The sequence below is a fragment of the Polistes fuscatus genome, unplaced genomic scaffold, assembly GCF_010416935.1.
Source record: "Polistes fuscatus isolate 324 unplaced genomic scaffold, CU_Pfus_HIC Scaffold2, whole genome shotgun sequence".
NCBI lineage: Eukaryota > Metazoa > Arthropoda > Insecta > Hymenoptera > Vespidae > Polistes > Polistes fuscatus.
Window position 1 is genome coordinate 18,001,852 of NW_025113096.1, and position 26,644 is coordinate 18,028,495.

At 32.0% G+C, this 26,644-nt stretch overlaps 1 long non-coding RNA gene and 10 other non-coding genes across 11 annotated transcripts; 1 reads left to right on the plus strand and 10 right to left on the minus strand.

Annotated features, from left to right (window-relative positions):
- Positions 1-233: 233 nt before the first annotated feature.
- LOC122517305 lies at positions 234-352 on the minus strand. The gene has a single exon (XR_006303807.1). It is a non-coding gene; the product is annotated as a 5S ribosomal RNA (ribosomal RNA).
- A 299-nt stretch (positions 353-651) lies between these two features.
- On the minus strand, positions 652-770 carry LOC122517307. Its single transcript, XR_006303808.1, has one exon. It is a non-coding gene; the product is annotated as a 5S ribosomal RNA (ribosomal RNA).
- A 299-nt stretch (positions 771-1,069) lies between these two features.
- On the minus strand, positions 1,070-1,188 carry LOC122517308. Its single transcript, XR_006303809.1, has one exon. It is a non-coding gene; the product is annotated as a 5S ribosomal RNA (ribosomal RNA).
- A 298-nt stretch (positions 1,189-1,486) lies between these two features.
- Positions 1,487-1,605, minus strand: LOC122517309. Its single transcript, XR_006303810.1, has one exon. It is a non-coding gene; the product is annotated as a 5S ribosomal RNA (ribosomal RNA).
- A 299-nt stretch (positions 1,606-1,904) lies between these two features.
- Positions 1,905-2,023, minus strand: LOC122517240. The gene has a single exon (XR_006303747.1). It is a non-coding gene; the product is annotated as a 5S ribosomal RNA (ribosomal RNA).
- A 299-nt stretch (positions 2,024-2,322) lies between these two features.
- LOC122517241 lies at positions 2,323-2,441 on the minus strand. Its single transcript, XR_006303748.1, has one exon. It is a non-coding gene; the product is annotated as a 5S ribosomal RNA (ribosomal RNA).
- A 299-nt stretch (positions 2,442-2,740) lies between these two features.
- Positions 2,741-2,859, minus strand: LOC122517242. Its single transcript, XR_006303749.1, has one exon. It is a non-coding gene; the product is annotated as a 5S ribosomal RNA (ribosomal RNA).
- A 298-nt stretch (positions 2,860-3,157) lies between these two features.
- LOC122517243 lies at positions 3,158-3,276 on the minus strand. The gene has a single exon (XR_006303750.1). It is a non-coding gene; the product is annotated as a 5S ribosomal RNA (ribosomal RNA).
- A 298-nt stretch (positions 3,277-3,574) lies between these two features.
- On the minus strand, positions 3,575-3,693 carry LOC122517244. Its single transcript, XR_006303751.1, has one exon. It is a non-coding gene; the product is annotated as a 5S ribosomal RNA (ribosomal RNA).
- Positions 3,694-3,992: 299 nt separating this feature from the next.
- LOC122517246 lies at positions 3,993-4,111 on the minus strand. Its single transcript, XR_006303753.1, has one exon. It is a non-coding gene; the product is annotated as a 5S ribosomal RNA (ribosomal RNA).
- Positions 4,112-17,508: 13,397 nt separating this feature from the next.
- Positions 17,509-17,799, plus strand: LOC122516538. Its single transcript, XR_006303595.1, has 2 exons — positions 17,509-17,645; positions 17,725-17,799. It is a non-coding gene; the product is annotated as an uncharacterized LOC122516538 (long non-coding RNA).
- Positions 17,800-26,644: the final 8,845 nt, after the last annotated feature.

Consider the following 26,644-nt stretch of genomic DNA (forward strand, 5'->3'; position numbering starts at 1 on the left):
AGAAAATACTACAAGACGCCTGATACGTACGAGTCTCGGAAAACACGGTTTATATGGAAATTTTCGATCGTGAAAAAGTTCAGACACAATTAATATGGTAGGTGAGATGGTAAGGAATCGTTCAGTAAATTGTTTCCTGAAGAAAAAAAATAAAATTTATATTATAGAGATATATTACTTTTTGTTTAATCTTGACAATCTCTTCTAATAAAAATAGAAAAAAAAAAGAAGAATGTCAACAGCACACGGTGTTCCCAAGCGGTCACCCATCCAAGTACTAACCGTGCCCAGCGATGCTTGACTTTAGTGATCGGACGAGAACTAGTACTTAAATCGCGGTATGGCCGTTGACGAGAACAACACATCTATTAATTGCTCTTAACCATTGAATTCGTAGCACTACTATGGAAAAAACAAAAGAAAATACTACAAGACGCCTGATACGTACGAGTCTCGGAAAACACGGTTTATATGGAAATTTTCGATCGTGAAAAAGTTCAGACACAATTAATATGGTAGGTGAGATGGTAAGGAATCGTTCAGTAAATTGTTTCCTGAAGAAAAAAAATAAAATTTATATTATAGAGATATATTACTTTTTGTTTAATCTTGACAATCTCTTCTAATAAAAATAGAAAAAAAAAAGAAGAATGTCAACAGCACACGGTGTTCCCAAGCGGTCACCCATCCAAGTACTAACCGTGCCCAGCGATGCTTGACTTTAGTGATCGGACGAGAACTAGTACTTAAATCGCGGTATGGCCGTTGACGAGAACAACACATCTATTAATTGCTCTTAACCATTGAATTCGTAGCACTACTATGGAAAAAACAAAAGAAAATACTACAAGACGCCTGATACGTACGAGTCTCGGAAAACACGGTTTATATGGAAATTTTCGATCGTGAAAAAGTTCAGACACAATTAATATGGTAGGTGAGATGGTAAGGAATCGTTCAGTAAATTGTTTCCTGAAGAAAAAAAATAAAATTTATATTATAGAGATATATTACTTTTTGTTTAATCTTGACAATCTCTTCTAATAAAAATAGAAAAAAAAAAGAAGAATGTCAACAGCACACGGTGTTCCCAAGCGGTCACCCATCCAAGTACTAACCGTGCCCAGCGATGCTTGACTTTAGTGATCGGACGAGAACTAGTACTTAAATCGCGGTATGGCCGTTGACGAGAACAACACATCTATTAATTGCTCTTAACCATTGAATTCGTAGCACTACTATGGAAAAAACAAAAGAAAATACTACAAGACGCCTGATACGTACGAGTCTCGGAAAACACGGTTTATATGGAAATTTTCGATCGTGAAAAAGTTCAGACACAATTAATATGGTAGGTGAGATGGTAAGGAATCGTTCAGTAAATTGTTTCCTGAAGAAAAAAATAAAATTTATATTATAGAAATATATTACTTTTTGTTTAATCTTGACAATCTCTTCTAATAAAAATAGAAAAAAAAAAGAAGAATGTCAACAGCACACGGTGTTCCCAAGCGGTCACCCATCCAAGTACTAACCGTGCCCAGCGATGCTTGACTTTAGTGATCGGACGAGAACTAGTACTTAAATCGCGGTATGGCCGTTGACGAGAACAACACATCTATTAATTGCTCTTAACCATTGAATTCGTAGCACTACTATGGAAAAAACAAAAGAAAATACTACAAGACGCCTGATACGTACGAGTCTCGGAAAACACGGTTTATATGGAAATTTTCGATCGTGAAAAAGTTCAGACACAATTAATATGGTAGGTGAGATGGTAAGGAATCGTTCAGTAAATTGTTTCCTGAAGAAAAAAAATAAAATTTATATTATAGAGATATATTACTTTTTGTTTAATCTTGACAATCTCTTCTAATAAAAATAGAAAAAAAAAAGAAGAATGTCAACAGCACACGGTGTTCCCAAGCGGTCACCCATCCAAGTACTAACCGTGCCCAGCGATGCTTGACTTTAGTGATCGGACGAGAACTAGTACTTAAATCGCGGTATGGCCGTTGACGAGAACAACACATCTATTAATTGCTCTTAACCATTGAATTCGTAGCACTACTATGGAAAAAACAAAAGAAAATACTACAAGACGCCTGATACGTACGAGTCTCGGAAAACACGGTTTATATGGAAATTTTCGATCGTGAAAAAGTTCAGACACAATTAATATGGTAGGTGAGATGGTAAGGAATCGTTCAGTAAATTGTTTCCTGAAGAAAAAAAATAAAATTTATATTATAGAGATATATTACTTTTTGTTTAATCTTGACAATCTCTTCTAATAAAAATAGAAAAAAAAAAGAAGAATGTCAACAGCACACGGTGTTCCCAAGCGGTCACCCATCCAAGTACTAACCGTGCCCAGCGATGCTTGACTTTAGTGATCGGACGAGAACTAGTACTTAAATCGCGGTATGGCCGTTGACGAGAACAACACATCTATTAATTGCTCTTAACCATTGAATTCGTAGCACTACTATGGAAAAAACAAAAGAAAATACTACAAGACGCCTGATACGTACGAGTCTCGGAAAACACGGTTTATATGGAAATTTTCGATCGTGAAAAAGTTCAGACACAATTAATATGGTAGGTGAGATGGTAAGGAATCGTTCAGTAAATTGTTTCCTGAAGAAAAAAAATAAAATTTATATTATAGAGATATATTACTTTTTGTTTAATCTTGACAATCTCTTCTAATAAAAATAGAAAAAAAAAAGAAGAATGTCAACAGCACACGGTGTTCCCAAGCGGTCACCCATCCAAGTACTAACCGTGCCCAGCGATGCTTGACTTTAGTGATCGGACGAGAACTAGTACTTAAATCGCGGTATGGCCGTTGACGAGAACAACACATCTATTAATTGCTCTTAACCATTGAATTCGTAGCACTACTATGGAAAAAACAAAAGAAAATACTACAAGACGCCTGATACGTACGAGTCTCGGAAAACACGGTTTATATGGAAATTTTCGATCGTGAAAAAGTTCAGACACAATTAATATGGTAGGTGAGATGGTAAGGAATCGTTCAGTAAATTGTTTCCTGAAGAAAAAAAATAAAATTTATATTATAGAATATATTACTTTTTGTTTAATCTTGACAATCTCTTCTAATAAAAATAGAAAAAAAAAAGAAGAATGTCAACAGCACACGGTGTTCCCAAGCGGTCACCCATCCAAGTACTAACCGTGCCCAGCGATGCTTGACTTTAGTGATCGGACGAGAACTAGTACTTAAATCGCGGTATGGCCGTTGACGAGAACAACACATCTATTAATTGCTCTTAACCATTGAATTCGTAGCACTACTATGGAAAAAACAAAAGAAAATACTACAAGACGCCTGATACGTACGAGTCTCGGAAAACACGGTTTATATGGAAATTTTCGATCGTGAAAAAGTTCAGACACAATTAATATGGTAGGTGAGATGGTAAGGAATCGTTCAGTAAATTGTTTCCTGAAGAAAAAAAATAAAATTTATATTATAGAATATATTACTTTTTGTTTAATCTTGACAATCTCTTCTAATAAAAATAGAAAAAAAAAAGAAGAATGTCAACAGCACACGGTGTTCCCAAGCGGTCACCCATCCAAGTACTAACCGTGCCCAGCGATGCTTGACTTTAGTGATCGGACGAGAACTAGTACTTAAATCGCGGTATGGCCGTTGACGAGAACAACACATCTATTAATTGCTCTTAACCATTGAATTCGTAGCACTACTATGGAAAAAACAAAAGAAAATACTACAAGACGCCTGATACGTACGAGTCTCGGAAAACACGGTTTATATGGAAATTTTCGATCGTGAAAAAGTTCAGACACAATTAATATGGTAGGTGAGATGGTAAGGAATCGTTCAGTAAATTGTTTCCTGAAGAAAAAAAATAAAATTTATATTATAGAGATATATTACTTTTTGTTTAATCTTGACAATCTCTTCTAATAAAAATAGAAAAAAAAAAGAAGAATGTCAACAGCACACGGTGTTCCCAAGCGGTCACCCATCCAAGTACTAACCGTGCCCAGCGATGCTTGACTTTAGTGATCGGACGAGAACTAGTACTTAAATCGCGGTATGGCCGTTGACGAGAACAACACATCTATTAATTGCTCTTAACCATTAATTCGTAGCACTACTATGGAAAAAACAAAAGAAAATACTACAAGACGCCTGATACGTACGAGTCTCGGAAAACACGGTTTATATGGAAATTTTCGATCGTGAAAAAGTTCAGACACAATTAATATGGTAGGTGAGATGGTAAGGAATCGTTCAGTAAATTGTTTCCTGAAGAAAAAAATAAAATTTATATTATAGAGATATATTACTTTTTGTTTAATCTTGACAATCTCTTCTAATAAAAATAGAAAAAAAAAGAAGAATGTCAACAGCACACGGTGTTCCCAAGCGGTCACCCATCCAAGTACTAACCGTGCCCAGCGATGCTTGACTTTAGTGATCGGACGAGAACTAGTACTTTTTTTTTTTATTTTTTTAAAACGTTTATTTGTTTCTTTTTAAGCCACAGAGTACAATATTGTTTGATTGATTCATAATAAACAAAAGATAAAATAATAATTTTGTTGTTGTTGAGACATAAAGGCCGGTTACGCGGCTCGCAATGTCATGAACAGTCATGGTACACTTAGTGCTATACGGCTATCCGTGATCCTTATATATATATATATATTTTTAGCGTTCACAAGGTTTACGTTTACGCTTTTGTTCCGTTTCTTTCATTCATCGAACAGAAAGGCTTCAAAACTGTTCGCTTGTTCTATTTATTTTTTACTTAACCTAACTTACTTATTTCTATATTTATATACACTATTTACAATTTTTATTATCAGTCTTTGGACTTGACTAGTCGATTCTTCTTATGGCACTTTTGTATCAAAGTTCATCTATTCTGTCTTTTCCCTTCAATCGCTTAACCACCAATATTTCTTTACATTCCGCCGATGCTGGTCCTTACGATCTTTCTTAGATAGCGTCATTTTGTATGTCCAGCAGTTGGATTGATTCCTGCTGTCCAAGAATTGGTCATATTCAATTGTCGTTTTCCTCGCTTTTCTACTTATGTGGTATATTATAGGGACGTTATTATTGTCCTGGATGTATCCCATTTTATCCAGGTAGATGAATGCTTCGGGTGGTATATATCCCGTCATTAGCGTTTTCTTGAAGTAAGAGTCGTTTGGATATGTTATTGCTGAGATTAGACTATTGCCAGGTACCTTCCTCGTGTTGGCGAAATGATCTCTATTCAGTTTGAGAATATGCGTATCTATTCTGCTTGTATTTGCTAAATCGTATAATTTTTCGTTGCTTATGTATTTTTGGTAGTTCGAGTCAGCTGTTCTATATTTTCCCAGGCAGGCACGTAGACATTTTCGTTCGAATGACCTGATTTTTTCCATCGTTGCCGCATTTTGGTTGAACCAAATCGGGCTTCCATATGTCAATATTGGGCGGATTATCGTCAGGTAGCAGTTAACTTTAATTTTTGGGTTTAAGTGAGCATTATGCATTAGTCTCCCCAATTTCTGGAATCCTTTCTTTGCTTTCTCAAGTTTCTCATACATATGATATCTATAGGTTAAATGTGTATCTATGTACACTCCTAGGTATTTTACCGTGGTTTTGTGTGGTATTTTATCATCCGAGTCTTTCGCTTTTTTGATTCCAAAGCTCTTCCAATTTTTCTTCACATCTCGGTTCGCTTTGTCGAGTCGTGGTCTGAATAGTATCGTTTCGCATTTACTTGTGTTTATTTTCAGCTTCCAGGAATCGCAGTAGAATAATACTTCGTGAAAGGCTTTCTCTAATTGCTCTTGGATAATCGTGGCTTTTTTCCCTTTGTTATAGATGATCAAATCGTCGGCGAATGCTATTGCAGATTTATTATTGTTCGAGTTAAAACCAAAAAGTCTCAGTATGTCGCTGTTGTAGATGTTGAAGAGTATTGGTGAGTTGACTGTTCCTTGTTGGAGACCATTCTTCACTTCGAACACAGTATTTGTTATCTCGTTACCATCGGTCGTCACGAAACTTTTTTCTTGTATCATGTTGTACGTTAATTTGATCAAATGGTCTGGAAATTTTTTCTTGATCATTTTGTATATAAGTCCGTCTGTCCATACTGTATCGAAGGCTTTTTCAAGATCTATTAAACAAGCTCCTACACATTCGTTATTATTAAGTGCCCAGCAGATGTCCGAGGTGAGTTTATTGACTGCGTGTAGAGTAGAGTGTTTGTGTTTGAAACCAAATTGTCTTTCCGGTATAATATCGTTCTCGTTACAGAAATTAGTTAGTGCTCTGTTAACGAGGATTTCGAAAACTTTTCCTATGTTAGGTAATAAGCTGATAGGCCTGTAGCTCGATGGTTCCGTAGCGTCTTTTCCTGGTTTTGGTATTGCTACTACCTTTGCTTTTTTCCAGCTGTCCGGAAAATATTTGTTGTTCAGTGCGTTATTAAAGAGCACTCCGTATAGGTCAATCATTTTTACCGGTAGGTTTTTCAGAGCGATGTTTGGTATGTTGTCTATGCCTGCTGATTTTTTATTATTTAGCTTTCTGAATATTTTTATTAGTTCTCCCTTGTTGGTGAAGTAATTACAAGTTTCGTTCGAGGGTTTATCGGAACGGTTGTTCACCGAGAACTCTGTCACTGTAGTCTTATTGCGTTCTTCTTCAACAATTTCATTTTTGAGATTATTTACTGTCCCTTCAATCAGTCTACATAGACGTTCCTTACCCATCTCGCTATTTTGGGTATGAATATTTTCAAAATGTGCCCCTATTACATTGAGCTTATCTTTCGGTTCGGCTATGATGTAGTTGTTCGATTGGTTCTTGCTTAATGTTTCTATATCGATGCCCGCTCTCTCCAGCAAGTCTGTATTATTTTCTGGTATCTGTAGATTCGCGATCGCTGCTTTCCCACGTGGTCTAAATATCCGGTTTATTATTGGGAACATATTTTCTGGATCGTTTTTTGGAATATCACGGATTTTCTTTCGCCAATATTTATTTATAGATATTGAGTATTTTGTTTGAGTTGTTGTTTAACCTCCGATAATGTGTCTTTCAGCATCGTAAGTTCTGGATTACATGATATTCGAACCTCCTGTACGCCCGATTTATTCTCGTTATGAGATAGCTTTTTGTCTTCTGTATCTTTCTTATGCGTTCATTAGAGTATACTTCCATTGAGTCTCGGTGTTTTATTTTCGGTACCGTTGAGTTTATTGCTTTTTTTATAGCCTCGTTCATCACTGCCAGATAACTATTATTTCGTTGTTCGATAGGTTTCTATATCTCTGGGTATCTTTATTCTGCAATAGTTATTTAAAATCTCCGAAATTTGTCCCAGTCGGTTTGTCTGTAGTTTAAAGAATGTGAAATGTCCTGCTCTTCTAGAGTAAAAAGAGTATCTTTTTTTTGGAGATCGTCATCGATACCGCATTGTGGTCGCTATCGTAGGGTAAACATCTCAAGTTTCCGTCTTTGTCGGTGTTGTGGAACTCTAATCTACAGTCCGCTATACAGATATCTATGTATGAGTTTCCTCTGGGAAATGAGGGGATATCTGTGCTCCTTAGACAAGCTTTATACTCTATGTCGTTATTTGCAGCCAATTGAAGAGAATGTTCCTCTTGGATTGCATGTGTTATTTTTCCAGTATTGGTGTTTCGCGTTCAAGTCACCTGCTATTACGTAGTAGTTATTCGATGCTTCCAGTTTCAGGTATCGGAACATTTTCGCGAATTCGAGATGGAATTCTTTTTTGTGGTTACCTGCCGCGTGAGCTGCAATTATGTATATCGAAACGCCATCGGTGAGGTTGAGTTTTATCACAGTTGTTTCTATTATTTTCGAGTTCGTAAGTGCTTGCAGATTTATATTGGTGTACTTGATGTTTCTCTTTATTGCTATAGCGGTACCCCCACCTTGAATGGAGTTTGGTCTGTCTGTTCTTATGATGTCGTAGTTTTGGAATGATATTTTATGGATGCTATTAAGCTTGGTTTCACTTATGAGAATGATGTCGGGTTTATGTGTTTTCATAAATTAAGAAGAGTTGCTCTTCTGTAGTTTTGTATGAGCGAGTTTACATTTATGCTGACTATGTTGAGTCTTTGCTGTCGGTTTTTTATTTTTTTATTAATATGCGTGTCCATTGTCATTTTGTTCGATGATATAAAAAAAAACGTCCATACGTTTTGAATTTTCGATGACTCTCTCTTTAAGCCAGTCAAATTGCTTTTGGAAGACCTCTATGAGAGTCTTCTTAACGTCTTCGGCTATTTCTGAGATTTTTTGTGTTTCTGTTATCGGTTGGTGGTTTTGGATAACGTTAGTGGCGAATGCTTCTCTGCGACCCACTCTGTTGTTTGTCAGGTTGTTTTTTACGACTTCAGAGTATCGGAGGTTAGGTCTAACATTGATATTTATTTGTATGATTTTATGTTGCCTCCTTTCTTGTTCTACTCGTTTCTTTTCTTTGATTTTTTTTAGCAATGCTAGTCTCTTCGGGCAGCCTTTGTACGATGCAGGGTGTCCATGATTGTTGCACAATACACAGAAGAGGATTTCTCTGTTTATCTCTTTGTCTTGTTTGTTGATTTTACATTGACCTGGCTCGTGGTTCTCGTCACATTTGACCCATCGGTACCCCATGTTACAATTGGATGCTACATGTCCGAGACTTTGGCATTTTTTGCATTGGATGATTTCGGTTTTTCGCAATTTTTCCCATCTTATGACTTGATGGTTGACATATTTAATGCTACGCAATTTTGACGATACGCTAGCTGCCGATATCTGCACAATGAACATTGGAAGTTTCTTGTTCATTTTCAATGCATGAGCTGTTGTGAATCTCGATACTTTGATGAATTCAAGGTCTTTAATATTCATTTCTTTTAGCTCATTGATAATTTCTTCTGGTTCGAAGCTGTTGTTCATTCCTTTAAGGATGAACGTTTGACTCTTTTCAGTTTTTGGGGTGTATGCTAAATACCTTGTATTTGATTGGTCTAAGGCCGCCTTGACTTTATCGTAGTCTTCGTAACTGGATACGCTCACCGTCAGTTTGTTTTCTCCATTGTCTCTCACATAGAATTTCTCGATTTTAAGTTCTTTCTTCAGAGCTGTCGTTATCGTTTGCGCGTTTTTTCCAACGATGTTTATCGGAGGTAGTTTACATTATTTTTCCGTAGTTCGTTCTTGTGCGGTAAGCCGCGGTTGTTTCGGTGTATCGGTGTTTTGTTTTCTTACTTCGGTTTGTTTTTGCTTCGCTTTTACATCGTCCTTGGGGGTTAACGGAGCGAATCTGTTACTAAGCTTTATATTATCTTCAAATGATTTTACGCTGTTCGATTCAGAGATTATATTTGAAGCCGCCGTGGAGCTTGTTCTTCTCTTTTCAGTTTTCTTCAATTTTTCGTTCTCGTCCTTTAATTCTTTGTTCATTTTTCTTAGGTCTTCGATGGTCTCCGAGAGATTGTCAATTTTCTTTTGCATTATTGAACGCTAAAGGTCAGTACTTTCTTCATTTACACTCCGAGATTTTTCTTCATCAGTGTCTTCAAATGTTTTTCCCCCTTTCTGTTCCTCTTCGCGGGTATTTTAGGTTTCGGATTCAAGCGAGCGCGTTTTTTGGCCATTGTATTTCCCTGTGTTTCCATATCAGTTTTGTCACTGTCCATATTACTAGTATTTATATATACATCCGTTACTGCCACCTCCTCTGTAGGAGGCTGACATGTTAATCGAAAGTAATTATCGATGGTTAGATTAATATTTTCTTTGCTTTTTCTAATAATTTCTTTCTTATTATAGCACTGGTCGATCCAGTTTTTGCCCTAACCGTGAAAATTCACATCGGATTTCACTCACGTATGAACTCCGGCACGATCCACTCGCCTCGATGGTTCGAGGAGAAGTGACGAGAACTAGTACTTTAATCGCGGTATGGCCGTTGACGATAGTTTTTGTGGTCGATTACATTTTTTGCCGATTAAGGTGGTTTAGTCTACGCTATATTCGTGAATGTATTAGGCACGTTATAGGTACATGAAAATTACCTTCTACAAAAATTATCTTAGAAAAATGTTATATTTTCATAGTTTATCTATATTTATATTATTAACAATATATTTTTTTTGTTCTTATCTCTGTATTTTTTTTTGTTAATATAATTTACAAAACATTGTCCATGTTTTAGAAGGACCGTTTACTAATTCTAATCTTATCTTCGTTAAGATGTGTTATTTTACATTTCATACGAATGGATATCAACATTTTAGGAACCTCTTCAAGTACCAATACGGCATTCCTATTTCTTGGATATAACGTAATCTAACATAAACACCGTTGTCGTCGCTTACTCGCAATCCGACCTGTGGACCGAATAGCTGTGGCCGGGAAGGCGCCTTCCGATCGCAAAGTGTATAATTTAACATTATTTAGCATTAAATAAATTTTAAACTTTACTTTAACTTTTAAAATAAACTTTAAACATTAATCAGCAATTTTTCGTTCTACAAAATTTTAATAATTTTAAATATATTAGTAATAAGTGGCTTCATTATGAAAATATCATGAAAAAATGTAACTATTAGAGTAGCTAACTCGATTTTTTGGGAAAATGAACTTATGTCACTTTCAAAATAAATAACTTATTTGTACTTTAAAATCGGTAAAATAGTAACTTTACAATGTGTTTTTTAAATTAACGTTATTCACACACGCGATAAGCTTGACGGACACATTTAAATTGTATTTTTCACTCGTGCATAACTAATTGTTTAGTATAAATAGTTGGAAACAGCACCACTGGGTCCACATAACATTTTTTATTCGTTAAAAGTTATAAATGAATGTCTATTATTTCCGACATTTGTGCCACGTTTCGAAAATTTTAACCCTCGTGCGCTGTAAGCAATCTGCTGTAAGAAACTGGGGATGAACAATAGAAGAGCGTGACAAGTCTGTATTTTCTCCTCTTATTCCCATTTCTCTTCCGTAAGAGAAAACACAACTAGCATAACACGCGTAAATGTTAATTCACCAGAGAGATTTACTTGTCTAATAACTTTGCGAAATACATACACTAAATACATGAAACTAATCAGTTAAAGTGAAAACAAAAACAACAAAGATCGAGCAACTTCCAACGGATCGTAACTTTTCATACAATAAAATAAATCTATAATTTTTATTTGTTTTTGAAATATATTTATTGCAATGGATAGAATGGTGCAATTAGTATCATGAGGTCTTCTTATGATTGATAAGTTCAATACGAAATTTACAGACTTTCTTATATGGCAAAATTACATTGAGTATGCAATCGATGAACTCGAATTAACAAATGACCAAAAAGTGCCTTTTTTATTAAATATGTTAGAATCCTCGGCTTATGGCATAATGTGGATGGTTTTATTTCCTACCGATCTTTTTGAACTAACGTACGACCAACTTATATTCATATTAGAGAATTTATACTCCAAATTCAGGAACGAGAGTGCAGCTAGGTATCGTTTATATTATCGTGATCAAATCGAAGGTAAAAGCATACGACACTATGGATTTACTTTAAATCAACTAATTCGACAATGCAATTATGAATATATGGATAGTTTTTATTTGGTTAACCGATTTATATATGGGCTAATAAGTTATCGAATACAAAATCATTTATTTACAATACAAAATTTAGATTTCTTCGACGCAATAATGATCTCTCAGGACATTGAACTTTACGAAAATATGTGTGTTTTTTATTCGACAATACAATAGACAAAAGTGAATTATAAAACATCATAAATCAATGAAATACAAATTGGACAAACAAATCTATCGAAGGATTCAGAAGAACCTAGTAGTAGTTTTAAACAAATCATTTATTTTTGAGAAGATAATTTTTTAATCAAATACCAACACAACGTTATAGGAATTTCTACTGTTGCCAGAAGTTCTCATAAATTTAGGGAAATGTTGTTTAACATTCGAAGTAGATCAGTTTTTCGTTTCGGATTAAAATTTATTCGAAGAAACAGACACCTGTGGAAGCCACTAGGTGTAGTTCGGTTAGCAATCTAATTTAGGGACACACTTTCCCTCGTCTCAGATCGCCTTGACTTTTCGAGTAAATCACAAATTTTAGAACATCAAATATTTTAGTGCTCCTGTTACGTGTTCGCTCGTAAGGTGGTGAGTGCTACGTTCCGGGTTGGAGAACGTGAAAATTTAAGGAGTCTATGTAATTTCAATCAAACAACTGAATATATATAACTTGTTTAAAGGAACGAAAAATATTCTTACAGACTACTAGAAGTGTGCAAAATTTAAAAAAAATTTGAGTGGGCCCTACCATAATCTTCCCTTATATATTCTCATTGAACTATACCTTACGAAAAAACCTGCACAGCGCTACACTTTCGTATTGCACACCTTAGCACTTACAATAAGATCAAGAAATAATGGAAATAAAAGTTTTTCCATAACTAAATGGATACATGAAAGGTCGTTAATTGTTGCCTTATGTACATTTGTCTCAGTCACAGTTCAGTATTCGTGGTGAAACATTACGATATTGATCATGAGTCCGAAAAGATCTGAATTTTCTGAAGTTAATAGAATATTAATTGTTATGTAGCGCAAAGAAGGAAAAACATACGATGAAATAAGTAAATTTTTAAATATGAATAGATCTATGATACATTACATTATTAAAAAATCGAAATCTGAAGGAATTATAAAAAATATAATAAATACCATTTAGGTCGACCAAAGAAGGTAGCGGAACGAAAAGAAAGAACTTTGATCCCTGAAATAAGAAAAAATCCAAAAATTACTGCTGCAAAACTTGCAACAGTAGTTAACTTGTACTTTAAGAAAGATGTACATCCATAATTATGTAGAAGAGTGCTACGTAAAAATGATTATTATGCTAGGGTGCCCAGAAAGAAGCCATACATTAGTGATATTAATAAGAAGAAAAGATTAATATTCGCCAAAGAATTTACTAGCAAAGATGTATCCTTCTGGAATAAAGTAATATTTTTTATTATTAGTAATATTTTAAATTTCGATATTCCAAATACTTTTGTGGAATTAGCAATCGTTACATTTGTAAGAAATAAATCATATATATTTTATATATATTTCGATTTGCTTGAAACTATATCTGTATAATCTAAAGAGTCAAACCTCCATCCAATGTTAATAATATGTCCGTAAATGTTCTGTAATACACTTATTATAATTAATAAAATATAATATTTCCTGCATAATGCTTAATTTATCGTTACGTCGTTGTGTAACTGCCTATCCGTATCTAATTATAATAGTTACATATACTCAATTCGTAAAAATATTTGGTTTACAATTACATGCTAGTATAGGGTTGCAGGGTCGTATTAAAGATACAGAATTTTTTTAAAAAAAGTATATTGTCGGCAGGTATAAAAATCTACTGATATAATAATTGTTTAACGGACGCTGAACAACTTAATATCTAAATTAAACTATTTTGTTTAAACAGGAGAGGTGTGTAAAAGATAGGACTTATCGTCCTACCTAAATTCTTATTTAAAATAATAATATAAATGATAATTATAATCAATAAGTAAAGTATTATGAAATTGAACGTCACCCAAATAAAATGGTTACTGTCTCGGATTTGATTAATATTCTTTTTTTACAATGTGATGCTTTTATAAAATGACAAAAATCTTTTACATTATCATCGTTCAATTGTGATTAGTAGTTCAATAGTGATTAGTTTTGCTATAATATTTCAATGTTTTGAATTCATAAATAATCCCTGTTTTTTTATTTTTAGGAAAGCTATTATAAGTAATAATCATTTTTTTCGAAGAATAATAAACAATACTCGTTTTCGTCTATCGAACATTGACAATTAATACAAAATTTTACATCTTCAATATCTCAATGGGGTGTTATAAACAAATAAGAATCAGAATTTCTATTTGTAATCTTCGAAATAATTTTCAAGATCTATTTTACCAAAAAATACGCTGGCTAACAATACGTATCTAACAATACACACTAGAAATAAAAACTTCTTGTTCTCTTGTAAAGAATGTTGTGATGATACGGTGTTTTTCGATTAATCGATTATCTTCATAAAATGAATGTGATTAAAACTATTGTTATATATATACAAATTTATTTCCTCCTGTGTTTATTTATATTCTAGTAATATGTAGTCCAATTAGTTTCGTTTTCTAAAGAAATTCTTGAATTATAGACCAAAGCTCATGAAATTCCTAAGTTTGGCAAGTTTTACTACTTCATCGAGACTTAACTTTGTCATTCTTTCCTTTTTTTTCGGTTTTTCTGTTGTTTCCGTTGTTTCCGTTGTTTTTTCCGTTGTTTCCGTTGTTTTTTCCGTTGTTTCCGTTGAATTTGTTGTTTCTATTGTTTCAGTTGTTTCCATTGTTTCCGTTGTTTCAGTTTCTTCCATATTTTCCATTGATTCCATTGCGTTTATTGTTTAAATAACAACTAAGGTTTCTGTATTTTTATAACAGGTAATTTGAAAACTTGTTAGAATTTATTTTTTGTGTCCTTTGTTTCACCTTCAATAATTACCACTAAAAACATATGAATATGAATGTTTAACGTTGATTATAATATATCAGTCTGGTCGTAATTTGTTGCGATTGTAGACCAATCGGAATAAATATAAATAGTTCGTACTGTTGTGTAGATTTGATTCGATAGAAGTAATCGTTATTAATAGCACTAATTAGCAGTGAAAATGCTAACTATGTAATTGTTTTATAGCAGGAATGATTTTGTATACAATGTTTATGATACCTGAATATCAAACCCAAAAATCAGGAAATCAGGAATTATTTGTAATTCGCACAAGAAGAGCCGCACGCTAGTCGAAAAACTTAGAACAAAGCCAATATGGCGTAACTGTACCTATGCACAAAAAATTTATGCAGGTACCTTGTCCTGAACGGAAGTGGTCAGATGTTCTTCCCATATACGTGGCCAAAGGTACGTTACCCCCACCTTCTCGAGCCCTTGAACGCCCTCGCAACTCCACTAGCGCCGCATCAACCAAACCAATTCGGCGCGAAATACAAATTCATCTCATGGATTAAATAACCCGAAAATTTAGCATGAAAATTGAAAATATTTTTAGTAGGAAAAACAAATATTATATATATTATGGTATAATCAATTATTCAATAAACGAATATACGACGCATCTCATTCCAAGAAATCAGAAATCAGATTTGTGTAAAATTACAGAATACCGTTGAACTCAAAGAACAATATTATTTATATTGAACTAAGAAAACAAGAGTATTGGTAATATCAATTATAAATAGTATTCGTAAACATGTAATTCACACGTTAATCAACTACCTGATAGTAAAAGAATCTTGTTATTTAAAAAATGTTTTTATTTTTGACTTTGTATGATTCTTGTAGAAAATTTAGTTGACGAATGATCGAGTAGTTTAACAATTAGTTTTATTTCACAGTCTTCTTAACATTCATAACTCTTTCAATCGTTGCAGTAGAAACAAATGTTTATACGGTGTCTCCCAAGTTAGCAAATTGCTATCGACAATCATGTAATTTGCAATGCCAATCACAACAAAGCAATTGCGACGTGCAGGAGGGTACAAAATTACCAACTTCATCTATTTTAATTTATACCTGCAATCCTGGATACAAAATAAGCAATTCCGGTGATGTATTTTGTGATCCAGAAGGAAACTGGTTAAATAATCCAGTTTGTACAGGTAAGATTACATACGTTTGTTTTATAACGACAATTCTTTACTAATCATTTTCTTAATGATTCTCATATTATTTTAGAAATACGTTGCCAGTCATTGACTTCAGCATCGACTAACGCTCAATGTACATTGAATGGTAAATGGGGATCTTGTGAATATCCTGTTTTGCCTGGAACCATCGCAGAACTCAGCTGTCGCAGCAATTATCAAGAATTTGGAAAAGTTCAATTGAAACAAAAAAATCAAGTTAAATGTAACGACACTGGTCATTGGGAACCCCAACCAATACGATGTTTACCAAGTATGTAGTTTATGTTAGGGGTGTCAGCAAAATTTTTCTAACTTTTATGAGGAAAAATAACCGTTTTTTTGTAACCAAAATTATAATATGTACAAATACTTGTAATTAGAAATATCCTGATATCTATGTTAAGTGACTTAACACGTTGAAAGCTTTGAAACAATTTGAAAAACCTAGACCGGTACTTATTCTTTTATAATATCATAGTATATTAAAGGAAAATTTTTTATAAACATATTATTAGAATATAGCATGCTAGATAATATATCTTAAATTTTAATTATCTAACAATTTCAGATAAAAAACATACAAATATTACCTATAATTATAATTACAAGGGTTCTAGTACAATGTGTAGCAAATTTCATTGAAATAGTGTAAAGAGTTATTTATTTATGCCATATTTAATGCAGCATTAACTCTTTAAATTAATTTATTAACCCTAACGCTAATTTCTTATGTCACTTAAACAAAAATTAAAATTAAAAACTTGATAATTAAAAAATTGGATATTTAAACTTATTAATTGTGTGTAATTTCAGGTTTACAATTGTGAATTATCTTTTGTTAAATATTTGACTTTGTAATATATACTAAAATATATTATTGAAAAGTGATAGATTTTCTATAGAATAATTGAATAAACCTGTATAATAATAAAATGAATTTCTACTTAATAATTTAGTAACATTAATTATAATCATATATTTTAATGTTCGTTTCCTTACATGTTTTAGAATGCGGGGTGGTTGTTCATTCAATAAAAAGATCCATTGCTATCACAGCAGCTGTAATCGGCTATTTATCTAAACTCTCACAAGTTCCCTAGCACGCTACTTTGTATAAAGAAAAAATTTCAAACGGATTGAAACATTTTGTTTGCGGAGCTATTGCTATATATTCTTATATTATTATTATAATAAAAGAAAAATTCCTTCTTACCGCAGCACATTGCATCTATGATGAAACGTATCGAAGGATAGAGAACCAAAATAAATATTATATAGCAACTGGAAATATTTTTCGTGACTATGATTCTAACCTGCACGATGAGAGATTCTTTAAAAAAAGCCAGAGTATGAAAAATAGAAAAGAATTTTTATTAAAAAAAAATCAGATACTAAACTTGGAAATGCTATACATATATATGCTGCTTATACATCAATTGTAACAAAGTTAATAATATTCTTTTTTTTAAAGGTGAAAGGCATTTATGTTCCTTGTAATTATGTGGGCTACGAAGGAAATTATGCTAATGACATAGCTATTTTGGAAATCGGAAGGCCATTTGTACTGTCATCTTCTTTAAGATTGGCTTGTTTAAATGGTGATTTCATTGAATCTGGATTAGGGGTAGCTTCAGATTTTGGAAGAACCCATGAAGGATACTCCAGTTATGTTCTGCAATCTGTATCATTGTCCTACGTTCCTCTTAGTCAATGCAAATCTTCAGAAAATTATGTAGAATCTGAAAATCTTATAACGATGGATAAATTTTGTGCTGGTTATACAAATGGTGAATATAAAATCAAAATTAATATAGGAAAATGAACATATTTAAAAACTGTACCTACCAATTATTATTTGAATTTCAGGAACATCTGTTTGCGATGGTGATAGCGGTGGAGGATTGGTATTTCAAACTGGAAATGTATGGTTTTTAAGAGGAATCGTTAGTCTCTCTCTTGGTAAAACATTAACGGGTGGTACAACGATTTGTGATTGTAATTCGTATTCTCTTCACACACGTATATCCAATCATATAAAGTGGATCCAAGATACACTTTTCCAATTAGAAACATCAAAATCACTTCCCGCATGTCGTGACTCAACTATAGCAAATGCGACTACTTCTAGTCCTGCTGAATTCATTCCAACTTCTACAAGCACTATCACATCTTCCCCATCAGTTTAAAAGTGGATTTCGAGAAGGACGGTAAATAGATCATATACTCCGAACTTTTAAACAACAATAGATACTTCTATTGATTAATTAACAATTATTTTAATATTCTAACACACTCTACTTATATTTCAAATTGTTTAGAAACATTCATATCATTTTGAACAATACATAATTATTAACATACTTTGAATATTAAAGAATTTCGATCTGATATTTTATTAAATGAAAATTTTACCCTACCACAACGAAATCATCACTGCACAGAAACGTTAAAATAATTGCATAAAAATGAAAAAATAATTAAAATCAGAACGTTACAATATTAAATTCTATTTATTACGTATATTATTACCGTTGCACACATGCGCAATGTTAGGAAAGTTATATAAACAACATTTCAAAAAGAACTTTCTCAGAGGACATATAACGTTTCTCGCGTTATTTGTTACCGATAATAAAATAAACGAAAAGGAAAAAATATTAAATAATCGGAAAGAAACGTTCAATACTTTTCGCAGGTTTGCATACGAGGTCTGTTCCAAAAGTATCGCGAATTTTGAATTCCCGCGGGTTTTTGAATTTTTTTGTGGCGTTATGTTGGTACTCATGTCCCTCACTTATGCTGACAAGTTCGGATACTTTGAATGTTTAATTAATTTTTGACAGCTATTTTGCTTGTTTTGGCTCGTCTTTGATGTTGTCTATTTTTCGGCTTTTGCACCATGGTAACGCCCCTGCTCACACATCATTGTTTGTGATCGAATTTTTGGCTAAAAACAACACAATAATGATGCCGCAGCCACCGTATTCTCCAGATCTTATCATCTGTGACTTTTTTTTTGTTCCTGAAACTAAAAAGGCCCATGAAAGGACAACGAAAGATGATTGACATTCCTTCTCTAGGTTTTGCTGCCCAATAGCAGTAGAAACTATTCGATGACTATCGTATACAACAATCTTTCATATTTTAACGAATCATCTTGGTTAATTTGCACATTACCTGGATAATCTGCAGAATAATTGATCTCTTTACTTTAACGGTAATTTATATATAAAAATAATTGTCTTCTGATAGTAGAAACTATTCGATGAATATCTTATACAACAATCTTGTATTCAAATATCAAATAATTCCCCCATAAAGAATCGAACGTTAAAAACCAGCGCGAGAAGCGAAGACATTACTACTTACGCTAACGCACCACTTGATAGTAGCTCAATTTATTTCGTACAATTCTTAATACTTCGAAGATGAATCAGAATGCATTACTGTTTTTTATAACATAATAAAAATGAATTAAAATTATGTATAGACAAAAAATAAATTCCACGTTTTTAGAATATCCTTTCATATATATCTTGAATTAATTTTATGTGTGGATATAAAATTCTTCTTTTTCAAATATGTATTTAATTTGATAAACTAATAAATTTTTACGAGACAAAAAGTCAGTAATTTAAAATTTTATAAAATACATAATTTAATAGGAAAAATATTTAAATTTTAAATTTCGTCTTAAAGAGAATACGTATTCAATTTTTATATACAAATAAATTTTTGTGAGGCAAAGAATTTATATCAATTAATTATTCTAATTAATTTTATAGCGAGACACAAAATTAATTCATTATTTTTACTCTCCACTAAATAATAATAGTTCCTGTTAAAATGAATTATTTTTTTTTTTACGATGATAATCCGATAAATAATAAAGATACGAAGATAAATCTTAGAACATTTTTTATGTATTTTTCAATTTTCCACAACTTCTGTTTGAAACTTTTTTCGATTAAATGCCTAGATTCTAAGATAAGTCTATATTTTACCCTTTTTTCTCCTATTTTCCCCAAGATGCCGGTTGCTGATTTTATTATAATTAGCACCATTCGATTAAGCGTCGTCAACTTACCCTTAGGTCAAATTTTGAAGCTGTCAGATAAAAAAGTCGATGTTTGGCCCGCGTTGACTGGTATAGTTCTTTCGAGACAGGAAATACTGCTTTTTTGTTCTCTCTCAAATTTCTCTTATCATCACAATAGAAAGATAAAGTATTTGTAAGTTTTCTTTAAAGATAAAAAAAAAATTCCCTCCAGAAAAAATGCAAGGATTAGTCTGAAAGTTTGACTAAAATTAAAAGTGTTCCTTTGACTCGTCGAAGAAAGACTTGTAACGTTGCGCTATCTACATTTCTAAATTTCTAAATTTCTAAATTTTCATTTTTTTATATCCCTAAGCAGAGAAAGGATTTTAAGTTCGCATATTATATCAATAAATCTGTTTCAACATAGAATACGAACTATACGATCAAAATCTAGGATTTTTCAATTGTATATAGCTTATGCAATAATCAGCTTCGTCTAATACAATTAATGAAATGGTTGAATATGTTCGAAACGCTTATTATAAATTAAACAGAGAGATGCTTGATAATATTTATGTAATATTACAAACGTGTACGAAATTAAAATAAATCGGTTGAATTAAGCAACGTATATAAGGGGGATTATAGTTTTATAATTTATTTAAATATATTCGTGGTGAACAATTTGACAACCTAACACGTCCAATCAATTAGGGATTATTTCTTCTCTTTTCTCATCATTTTCTGAGCTACGATTTTTTCTGCATACTTTTTCCTTTCTCTTGTTCTAATTTATATAAATTATTAATTTTAATATAGAAATTATAACTCACAATTAGTTTTAGGTCACATCTCACGTAGTCACAGTGCAGCTACTGGTACAAACGACGTAGCCCCTAACAATGTAATCTAAAATATGTATATCAAATAGCGAGTAATGTAACAAGTGCTCACAATCACAGTTAGTAGTTTAATATCCATAACTTTTGAGATTGTGCTTACAGCATTAATACTACAACTACACGAACTAAGTTAGTCGAATTTACTGGTTCAAGTAAAGCTAGTTTCTATTATCTGTTTATTTTTTTTCATATAAATATGTTTAATTGTAGGTATATTTTTAACAATATTTTGTTAAATCTGAATTGACATTGAATAGATACTTAAACAAATATTATTAAAAAGTTTGTATTTAATATTATTTAGTTATTTTAATTTTAATTAAATTTATATAGCAGTCAAAAATATTAGTTCAAATGAAGTGAGTCTCTATTATTAATTTTTTTTACAGTATAAATATTTATAATATTAATTATGCATTTTTATAAAAATATTTTTAACTTGACATTAAATAGAAGTTAAAAGATATGTAAATAAATATTTTTTTATATTTTCTTTTTAATTTTTTTGCAAATATATTATGTGGTAAATTTAGATCCTACGTTGTAGGTGTGATTGCCATTTTTCTTCGTTATGAATTTTTCTCATTACATGCAAACGTTTTGAAACAGTCATTAAAGTAACATTTTATGCTTTCAAAAACTCTAAAATCGTTTGAACTGAATTTTTATTGAGTAATTTTTGTAATTCAAAATTTTTTAATTTTTTCAGTTATCCGAGACGTTCTTTGTCTTTCACGTCAAAATAACTCTTTTAAAAGCGTTTAAACAGAATATTAAGAAATCCAACCCGTTAAGACTGAATCCCTTTCAACAATGTATATGTTACCGTTAAAGCTCGAAAGTCGTTAATGTACACATTATCTTGTTAATCTACAGTATAATTGATTTGTTCCGTTAACGTGCGGAACAAGAGTTTTCCGCATTTTATATAGGTAATATACACATTAAAGTAAGTGTGCTGTTTGCTAATGTTAATGAGGATATCATCTTATTTATTTCTTCTATATAAATCACAAACACACGCATACACTCATCATAAAAACAATATAAAATTTTCGTCACTTATATATACTCATTTTCCCCTCCATCATCTTTTGTTATTTTCTCGCATTCTTAATCAAAGTTTCCCGACTATTCCCGTACATATTAATTCGAGATTCTTCCTTACTTCCGGATCGAGAATATTCGGGAGGTTTCGGTACGACTAAACTTCAGACGATTATCTCAAGAGACGTCACCTGACAAACAAACACACTCGTATACAACAAAAGAGTCATATTTAGTTTCCTAGCAACCTTTTCTCATATATATAAACACTATTCACTCTCTCATTTGACAAAATAAATTCAATATTTCACAAATTTATCATATGTTTTGCAAATTCATTTCGTTAATTGTAACAATATTTTAAACCGTTTGATTCTTTCTCTTATAGTTTTTTAATTGATTGATGATTAATTATATCAACTAATTTATTAATTGTTAGATTGTATTAATTTGATTAATTGAATAATTAGCAGATTACCTAGATAATTTGAATAATGAAATAATTTTCGATACTCTAACGGATCACCCTGGTTAATCTGCATATACCTAAGTAATTTGCAAAATAATTTATTTCTGCACTTATGCAGTAACATATACATTTCAAAAGACGCTCGACTTTACAGTCGAAACCTACTAGCTTTGAAACTGGTTCCTTGTATCATAGTAGCAAGTAGCAGAAATTAAATTTATCACGGTAATATACGCTTATGTTTACAATTTACGCGACCCTTTTTATACACGAATTTTTTTTTACGCGAAAAATTATATCTATTGTAACGTTCTAGATCGTTTGTTATTTTTATCTGCTACGCTCGAAAGTTTCGTCGCGAAGGCAATTGTCAGTTCTTTGTTAATTTCCTAAACCAATGAGCCTCGTGGGCGTCAGTATGACTATCCAATGAGGAAATAAGTTAGCATATCCTGAAAACTGATTCGTTGTGGAAAGAAAGTAACTGGTCAAGGAAGAGGGGACAGGAATAGACTTATAAAAAGGATCAGGGAGCTTAAGGAGTCATTTTCGTTTGTCTTGTTGGTTCTTGTACTTGTTTTTCGTTATTAAGTATACATCTGCTTTATTGTAAAGTCAGTGAATTGTCTTTTTTATAATTGATCGTTAACGTGAAAGAATAAATTTGAAGATAATCGAATTTGAAAGAATATATTTTAGTAAAATTAGTTATTTCTATCTGCGACTAGTATTATTTTGTTAGTGTTGAACGAAGGTGTGTCAGAGGCCAAATTCCACGAGCCACTACAGAAATAGGTAAGAATTTTATTTTAATTCCTAACTATTATGTGCGCAGCTTTGTTCTTTCAGAAATCCTATATTTTTGGGTGCTATTTTATGTTTAATAACAATTCAAAATCAATTAAAAAATTTTGCAATTATCACTAATAGTAAGTTCATTTTCGTCTATTGTATTATTTAGTGCATCCAATAAATTATCAATCAAAAATTTACTTTGACTTTCATTTTCATTTGTTCTATGTACGTCATTTTATATACTAATAATTCATATTATAAATTATCATAAAAGAGACTGAAAATATAATTGATTTTTAAAAAGCTATTTTCCTTACAAATTAAAACACGACTTTTGAAATAACAAAATACTTTGCAACTTTATAAGGTATGATAAAGAACTACCGATATAATGGCTATAATAACCGATGGATTTTTACACTCTCGGAATGTCGACAATTTTTTTCGCTAATCATTTGTTAGGAGAATATACAAGACTTCGTTGCCATGGTAACGTAACAAGAAAATTTATTTATTCCTGAAATAATGAATCGATAAAACCTGACGAGTTATACGCAATATGTTAACATTGTATTAAAATTCTAATCGATTTCCAACCTTAACTATCTTTTTTCCCCCCTCTATCGTCATATCTTTTCGGCGTCTTTCCTTAATCTTCCCGTTCTTTGAAATCCCTACTCCGCTCCATCGCAGATGACAATCGATATTTTATTACGCTCTGTTTTCGGTTTCGTACGCGATAAGTACACACACACACTTTTTTCATACAGTCATAATTATATAATATACAACACGGACAAATGAAAAAACATTTCCTGTAGCTTTATTTTCAAGAAAAATTGTCTTTAGTTATTCTAAAAATATATATATACGCACTGCCAATAGCAATTATCCTCTGTTATATACGACTTAAATTTCTTTTTCTTTTCTTTTTTTTTTTCTTTCCTCTTCTCTTTTTCTTTTGTTGTTTTCTATATTATAACATTCACACGAGACACGAAAAACTGCTTATTGTTCATTTCTGAATTTTTTTTATCCTTACAATTTTTTAAACTATTTCTTGATCACACTTTGTCATATTTTTATACGCAGTCAAATATATTTACAATAGTTCAGATTTTGTCACCGAATTATATTTACTTTGGTTTTTAGAATTATCATTATTTTATCTATAAACCTATGTGGTTTAAGGTAGTAAGCCCACTATAACGGACGAAATTTCGACTTTTGTCTTCGACTTTATCTCCAAGAATTGAAATTGGTTCCTTATATGACCTCTTAAAAATATTATTATGTTAAACCCTTATAGAATTCCTTTGTTAAATCAATTAATTTAATTTCTTCTGGGATTACAATTACAAGATTTCATCATAGATTATTAAATAATAAAAATTTTATTTTAATTTTAACTTTTATACAAGCCGTTATTCTTGGTATATTTTTCACTCTATTCAAAACTCATGAATATTTTAAAACTTCTTTTACAATTGCCGATTCAATTATTAGCTTAATTTTTTTTTTAACCACAGGATTTCATAGAATTCATGTTATAATTGGAACAATATTTTTAATTATTTTTTTAATCCGATTAATAAATAAGCATTTTTCTAGTAATCATCACTTTGGGTATGAAGCAGCAATCTGACATTGACATTTTGTTGCTATTGTTTGATTATTTGTGTATTGTCACGTCATAGTGACAACTAATTTCGAAATTCAAGTATATATCGTAAAACCGAATTTTGCCATATTTCTATATATTTAGCGTTAATATTTGCTTTTTCTACATTAACAAATTTTGTATTTATATTATATTTTTATACTCTAATATTTTAGTACTCAATATTTTTCTCTACATATTGATTAGTTCGCGACATAAATTAGTCTACTGCAACACCTTGATTAGTTCGCGTCATAAATTAGTCTACTGCAACACCTCGATTAGTTCGCGTTGTCACGTCCTAGTGACGATTCGTACTATCCAACAGCTGTGATTTGTTCTCCTGTCATATATAGGTGTCACGTCCTAGTGACGATTTGTACTATCCAACGGCTGTGATTTGTCCTCCTGTCATATATACGAAAAATTTTTAAAAATTCTTGTCATTTATATATATTTATTTGGATTTGCGCATAATTATGATACGATTACTGATAATTTACCTCTGTATAACAAATAACCGCACGATAACTTATGTTATATTCACTGTAATCCTATTTTGTATTAAGCACTCTTATGAACGACCATCGAAAATTATCATTTTTAACAGTAATAATAAAATATATGTCAATTGTCGTTCATATGAGAACCTGCTTTACCGACACTTATTATTTAACACTCAGATAATATAACAATTACTACTAGCATTTAACTTTATTTAAATGATTGCTGCAAATAACATTATTATATATTTCATCTTTTTTCTAATTAAGATTTCTTCTAATTAGGAATAAACTCCGACAATTATTAATAATTAATAAAACAAATAGTTAGTAACATTTATATAAAGTGGTGAATGCTAGCTTGCACATAAAATTTCTACCGTCGTAATAAGGCGCACGTGCAGTTCCGAGAATTTCTGCCTGATAGTAACTTGACACCTTAGTTGCTACGGAGAATTGGCGGTTGATAGCAACTGATATTTTTCTGAGGCAAATTCCATTCCCAGCTGACGACAGCGGTTTAGCGCTTAATGATAACTAATATTTTCGCACGTGCAAAACTAAAAGATCAGCACATTCTTTTCCCACGGGATGGTAAGGGTCGGTAGTGGAGGAAGCACCTAGCGCGAGTGGGGTACCTCTCACTCGGCCGTACGGGACCCAACGTAGGGAGCTTAGAGACTCCTCTCAGGCAGTCTATTCGGCAACCCTTATACTTATAACACATAAACTCTACTCTTAACATATAAATCTTGAATATTTTGTACTTATAAAATTTTACTAGAAAGTCTCTCTTCCAATACAACAACTTCTCGTTTAAGACAAGTCTTTTTCAAGACAGTCTTCATAATACGTCAACGAACCTCAACAAAAGAGCAGTCTTTTTCAAGATACTCTTCTTTATTATTATTCAGTTAACTTGGAAGACAGACTTTTTCGCTAGTTATCGTAAATTATTAACTAATAGTTAATAATTTACTCAACTTATAATTTTACTTAATTGTACAAGTATAATATAAGGGTACGTTCTTGCATCTTTATAATACTACGTTTAGTTTACGTTTGCTTTGTGACACGTCGTTTTCTTTTTAATATTGTGAACATAATTTTGTGTAAACTCAGTGTATAATTTTGAATATTAACTGTTATTTAGAATATACTTTGTTTTACCTAATATCGTGTGTTGTGAATTGGAATTAAACTCCTGTTGGCCAAAATCCTCAATCATATTCAGAGAAGTCAATCCAAATTACTGACGGAACTAACATCTATCAACTATCTTCAACTCCTATCAAGCAGCGGCAACGCCAAGGTAAGTAAAAGATTTTACTTATTTTGGGTAAGGGTTCCTCTAGCCCAGATCCCTGGTAG